Source organism: Myotis yumanensis, unplaced genomic scaffold (assembly GCF_028538775.1).
Source record: "Myotis yumanensis isolate MYYU_CA2020_CCGP unplaced genomic scaffold, mMyoYum1.0.hap1 SCAF_11, whole genome shotgun sequence".
Taxonomy (NCBI): domain Eukaryota; kingdom Metazoa; phylum Chordata; class Mammalia; order Chiroptera; family Vespertilionidae; genus Myotis; species Myotis yumanensis.
The window spans coordinates 69,558,933-69,565,685 of NW_027223762.1; positions in this window are offsets into that span (position 1 = coordinate 69,558,933).

Here is a 6,753-nt window from a genome sequence, read left to right on the forward strand (position 1 = left end):
CTGGCACATGGCCTGGCAATAGCTCCACAGAAACAATGCCCAGCGAGGCCCTCTGGCTTTTCAGTCAGACCCCATAGGACAACCTTCATTCCAAAGACCTGGTGAAGGTCCAGCAGGGGAGCTGGGGGCGGTGTTGGAAAGTCAGTGAGACTAAACAGGAACAGCTCCCCCTATTCCCTGCTGTGCCCCAGAGCCACACGAGCGGCGAATGCCCCTACAGTTCTGACACCAAGTCCAGTGTGGTCGCACCGAGCAATTCTGACACTATCTGCCTGGAGATAGCGTCAGATCCCACAGGTCGAGGGCTCAGTCCCACAGGACTGCCCCCTCCTTCAGATGACAGTCCCAAGAGCGGATTGTCACTCGTGCTTCTGACCAACTAGCTATAGATCTGAGATTCCGAAGACGCTCTCTGTGAGTTTGATTGATTTGCTAGAGCAACTCACAGAATTCAGAGAAACATTGCACTTACTAGGTTACTGGTTTACTATAAAAGGACTTAACTCAGAGCAACCAGATAGAAGAGATGCATTGAGGGCAAGGTCTGGGGGAAGGCTGTTGGAGCTTCCAACACTCATTCATTCATTCATTCAAAAATGTCATAGAGAGCATATTCTGTGTCAGGTATGATGCTGGGGATGGATAATACAGTACTGAACAGGACACCCATGGTCCCTACCTTGTAAAGCTTATATTTTAATGGAATGAGTTAGATTTCAGGTGCCTGTGATACACTATAATCCCATAAGATTAGAATGGAGCTGAAAAATTCCTATAACCTAGAGACATCGTAGCCATCCCAACAGCATAGCACAATGCATTGCTCACGTGTTTGTGGTGATACGGTGCAAACAAACCTACCGCGCTGCTAGTCACATAAAAGTACAGCATGTGCAAGTATGTTCAGTCCACAATACTTGGTACTGGTAATAAGTGACTGTTGCTGGCTTACGTATTTAGTATACTTTCTATTGTTATCTTAGAGTGTATTCTTTCTACTTATAAAAAAAGAGTTTGCTGTAAAACATTTTGCCATGTTTGGTGGCAGCAGCCTCATACATCTCATGTTTGCCGCATTTCTTGATCGCATCGTTTTCGCTTGTGCTTAATTTAATCTCGTGCTGTTTTGTACAGTCCCTGCTTTACAGGCCTATTGCCCAGGAACAGGGGGCCATCTCACATAGTCCAGGTGTGTAGTAGGCCAGACCATTTAGGTTGTGCGAGTGCTCTCTATGAGGTTTGCACAACAATGACAAAATCACCCAATGACGCATTCCTCGGAGCGTAACCCTGTCGTTTATTGGTGCATGGCCGTAGAGGCAAAGGGAGGGGTGTTTATTACTTATTTTTACAAGGGAAGCTACGGAAACGTCTCTGAACACAAACCAGAGGGATTTGGCAGAGGACTAGCTTGAAAATGCATCAAGGGAATAAGAAATGGAGCGAAGTCCCGACGATGACGGGGAGTGGTGTCCTGAGCTCATGTGAGGGGTTGTTTGGCTTCTGATGGGGAAGGGAGGCAGAGAGACTGAGAGCGTGGACTTTGAAATCTCGGGTTCTGGGTGACTTGGGCAAGTTGATTTCTTTGAGCCTGTTTCCTTGGCTGTTAAGGTGGGGATCATGCTCTTACTTTACAGGGAGGTTTTAAGGATTAAATAAAATAATGCTTCTAAAAGACTCAGTGGTGCCCTAACCAGTTTGGCTCAGTGGATAGAGTGTTGGCCTGCGGACTCAAGGGTCCCAGGTTCAATTCTGGTCAAGGGCATGTGCCTTGGTTGCGGGCACATCCCCAGTAGGGAGTGTGCAGGAGGCAGCTGATCGATGTTTCTCTCTCACTGATGTTTCTAACTCTCTATCCCTCTCCCTTCCTCTCTGTAAAAAATTAATAAAATATATTTTTTTAAAAAAATAAAATAAAAGACTCAGTGGTATGTCTACTATTCTTTTGGCCTTCCTCCTTCCAACTCCAGTCAGCTTTACCAACTCATTCTAAGCCAGTGACAAACATATGGACCTAGTCACACACTAAAGAAAAGGGAGGGGGGTGGAGGGGAGAGGGAGGAAGGACTGATATAAATTTATATTTGCAAAGCTTTTTTTCATCTAATAGCCTCCATATTACTCACCCAAGACTCTTCCACAAAGCACATGTGGACCTTTTCAAGGTGCCAATTAAACACGTCCTGCTAACAAGGACCCTGGCCACCCAGAAAGGAATGCCGCCAGCAGCACCCTCTTCCCAGATGAAGAGGGACCAAGATGTCATTATTCCACAATCATTTTTGACCATGTTACTAGGCCATGGGCAGTTTGGGCCACAAATGCCAAGAGGCAGGCAAAAGGAAAGAAATCAGGAAAAGGGAACTAAGAAAGAGCCAACCCCGTGTGCTTTGGACACCAATGACTTGCTGTATTTTATTGTGGAAAGCACTGAATTCTTGCATATAGTCATGTGACACTTGATGTGCTATATTATGAGAAATGCATCATTAGGCAATTTCGTTGTGCGAACATCGTAGAGTGCACTTACACACACCTACATGGTCTAGACCCGTGGTCGGCAAACCGCAGCTCATGAGCCACATGCGGCTCTTTGGCCCCTTGAGTGTGGCTCTTCCACAAAATACCATGTGCGGGTGCGCACGTACAGTGCGATTGAAACTTCGTGGCCCATGCACAGAAGTCGGTATTTTGTGGAAGAGCCACACTCCAGGGGCCAAAGAGCCGCTTGTGGCTCGTGAGCCACGGTTTGCCGAGCCACAGTTTGCGGATCACTGGTCTAGACTACTGATCACCTAGGCCCGTGGTCGGCAAACTGCAGCTCTCGAGCCACATGCGGCTTTTTGGCCCCTTGAGTGTGGCTCTTCCTAAGCCTTAGGAGTACCCTAATTAACTTAATAACAATGTACCTACCTATATAGTTTAAGTTTAAAAAATTTGGCTCTCAAAAGAAATTTCAATCGTTGTACTGTTGATATTTGGCTCTGTTGACTAATGAGTTTGCCGACCACTGCGTAGGCTGTATGGGATAGCCTATTGCTCCTGGGCTACACATCTGCACAGCATGTTACTGTACAAAACAACACAAGATTAAATCAAGCACAGGAGAAAATGATGCGATCAAGAGAGGGGTAAACATGAGGTGTATGAGGCTGCCGCATAGTGCAGCATGGCATACTGTCTTACAGAAGACATTTTTTATAAGTAGAAAATACACTCTAAAATAATGATAAATATAATATTACAGTTAATACATAAACTGGCACAGTTGTTTATTATCAAATATTATGTACTGTACATAATTATATGTGCTATCCTTTCCTAGGACTAGCATCACAGTAGGTTTGTTTATACCAGCATCACCACAAACACCTGAGTAATGCCTTGTGCTATGACATCACTAGGCAAGAGGGAATTTTCAGCTCCATTATAATCTTACTAGAGGCTTGGTGCACGAAATTCGTGCAGGGGGGGGGGGCTGTCCCTCAGCCTGGCCTGCACCCTCTCACAATCGGGGACCCTTGAAGCTCCTAACTGCTCCCCTGCCTGCCTGCCTGATCACCCCTAACCACTCACCTGCCTGCCTGATCTCCCCTAACCACTCACCTGCCTGTCTGATCGCCCCTAACCACTCTGCCTGCCTGCCTGATCACCCCTGACCACCTCTTCCTTGACCCTCGCTACAGCAGCTTCATCCGAAGGACATCCAGAATGACGTCCGGAAGGTCGTTGGGTGTCCGGTCTAATTAGCATATGACACTTTTATTATTATAGATGGGACCACCATCATACCCATGGTCCATTGTTGACCAAAATGTTGTTGTGTGTCTCATGACTACACTTAGTTTTTCTTTTGGTGAAACAACATAAGGAAACATAAAACAAAACAAACTTTTTCCTACTTGACTCACTGGAATGGGCTTGGTTTTTTTAAAGTAGGAGTGTTTGGAAATGTGGGGAGTGTGTTTTTCATTGTCTCAGTTCCAGGGTGTGCCACAGGCACGCAGTGGCCCCTGGAGAAGTGCTGCTGACTGCTAGCAGGAGCTTCATCTGCCAGTCTTCTGAGTTCTGTGCTATTGCACACGTCGGAGGCCAGGAGTGCTCCTGGTGGCAATGTGTGAGGGCGACTGGATAGGGCAGATGCTGTTAACGTTTCCTGGGAAGCACCTTGGCAGCTCGTCTGGCCCTCCCTGAGGCTGGTCCTAGCTCAGACTTGGGGTGCAGTGTCGCAGTGTGTGCCCAGTGGATCCTGGGTGTGACTCCCCGCGTTTGGTGGGCAGGCTCAGGAGGGCTTTCCTGTTTCCATATCCTGGAAAGATCTTATTAGTGTTTTCCTGGGAGCAAAGGAAGAAACGGACCTCACCTGCTGTGCCCCTATGGAACCTCTTGCATTTGAAGGGTCCCTACAGTCACATAAACCTTATCACCGCCCTTAACCACAGATTAGTATCAGCGGTTCTCAACCTGTGGGTCGCGACCCCTTTGATGATAGAAAAACCCTTTCACAGGGGTCGCCTGAGACCATCCTGCATATCAGATATTTACGTTACGATTCATAACAGTAGCAACATTACAGTTATGAAGTAGCAACGAAAATAATTTTATGGTTGGGTCACAACATGTGGAACTATATTTAAAGGGCCAGGAGGTTGAGAACCACTGGACTAGTTGAAACTCCTGGAACAATGAAATCTATGCAAATTCTTTATATACTAGTACTTTGGACACATAATTTATGGATTTTTTTCACATTGTGTGATGCCGTCCTCAGAAATGAGCAGTCTACGCATTCTCATTGCGAAAGACCACATCTCCCAGTTTCCATTGAAGTCAAAGAAGGAAGGTTACGAAAACGGCACCAGGTCTCTATATACTGCTGGTTGCTCCAAAGACAGTTCACAGTGGTGCTGCTTTTCCTGTGAGGCGTTGATGGAAGAAGAGAAGTAGATGGATCACTGTTTCAAGAAACTCTGGGTTCGAAGGAAGTTAACTTGTCTTAGTTGTCAAAGCCCAGTTCATTGAGAGGCTCTACCCTGTTCGTTTTTTTCTGAGAAAACATCCTCTATTTTGCATTCCTACTTTTATTGTTGGCTTGGCACATCCCTAAATTGTGAAACACTTTTGTGTGTTAAGAGCAATGATTTAATACCAACATACAGTCTTCTATTGGCTTCTATTGGCTTTTCCTCTGATGCCTAATAAAATATACAAGAGAAAGACTGTTCAATTTTCATGAAGCTTAAATTACATGATCCTGACATTAATTTTGCCTGAAAGTTTTGGGGAGATCATCTGTGAATGAAGGTGATTCTCTTTCTCCAATAAGTGTGAAATAAAATATTGACACCTGTAACAAAAAAGTACAATACAAACGCCAAATAATAAATGCCTAGGCTGGCTAATAACAACCTTATTCCTTCCAAAATATTCCTCTCCGTACAAGTAAGTTTTACTTGTACCCACAATGTGCCAGCCACTAGGCTGTGCTAAGAATAAAAGGTTGCATTTTTGATAAAAACTCTCAGAAAGGTGGGAATAGAAGGATCATACCTCAACATAATAAAAGCCATATATGACAGGCCCACAGCCAACATCATACTCAATGGACAAAAACTAACACCATTTCCCCTAAGAACAGGAACAAGACAGGGATGCCCACTCTCACCACTCCTGTTCAACATAGTACTGGAAGTATTAGCCATTGCAATTAGGCAAGAAGAAGAAATAAAAGGCATCCAAATTGGAAAAGAGGAAGTAAAACTGTCCTTATTTGCAGATGACATGATATTATACATACAAAACCCTAGAGACTCCATCAAAAAGCTACTAGACTTAATACATGAATTTGGCAATGTAGCAGGATACAAAATTAACCCCAAGAAATCTGAGGCATTTCTATACACCAATAGTGAACTTTCAGAAAGGGAGATCAGAAAAACAATCCCATTTACCATCGCACCAAAAAAATTAAGATACCTAGGAATAAACTTAACTAAAGAGGTTAAAGACCTCTACTCAGAAAACTACAGGACGTTGAAAAAAGAGATAGAGGAAGACATAAACAGATGGAAGAACATACCATGTTCTTGGATTGGTAGAATCAACATCATTAAAATGTCCATACTACCCAAAGCAATCTATACATTCAACGCACTTCCCATTAAAATACCAATGGCCTTCTTCAAAGATCTAGAACGAACTCTCCAAAAATTCATCTGGAATAAAAAAAGACCCCGAATAGCTGCAACGATCCTGAGAAAGAACAAAGTAGGTGGGATCTCAATGCCAGATATCAAGCTGTATTACAAAGCCACTGTTCTCAAAACTGCCTGGTACTGGCACAAGAACAGACATATAGATCAGTGGAATAGAATAGAGAGTCCAGAAATTAGCCCGAACCAATATGCTCAATTAATTTTTGACAAAGGAGGCATGAACATACAATGGAGCCAAGATAGTCTCTTCAATAAATGGTGTTGGGAAAATTGGACAGACATATGCAAGAAAATGAAACTAGACCACCAACTTACACCATACACAAGAATAAACTCAAAATGGATAAAGGACTTAAATGTACGACAGGAAACCATAAAAATTCTAGAAGAATACAAAGGCAACAAAATCTCAGACATATGCCAAAACAATTTCTTCACTGATACAGCTCCTAGGGCACTTGAAACTAAAGAGAAAATGAACAAATGGGACTACATCAAAATAAAAAGCTTCTGCACAGCAAAAGAAACCATCAACAAA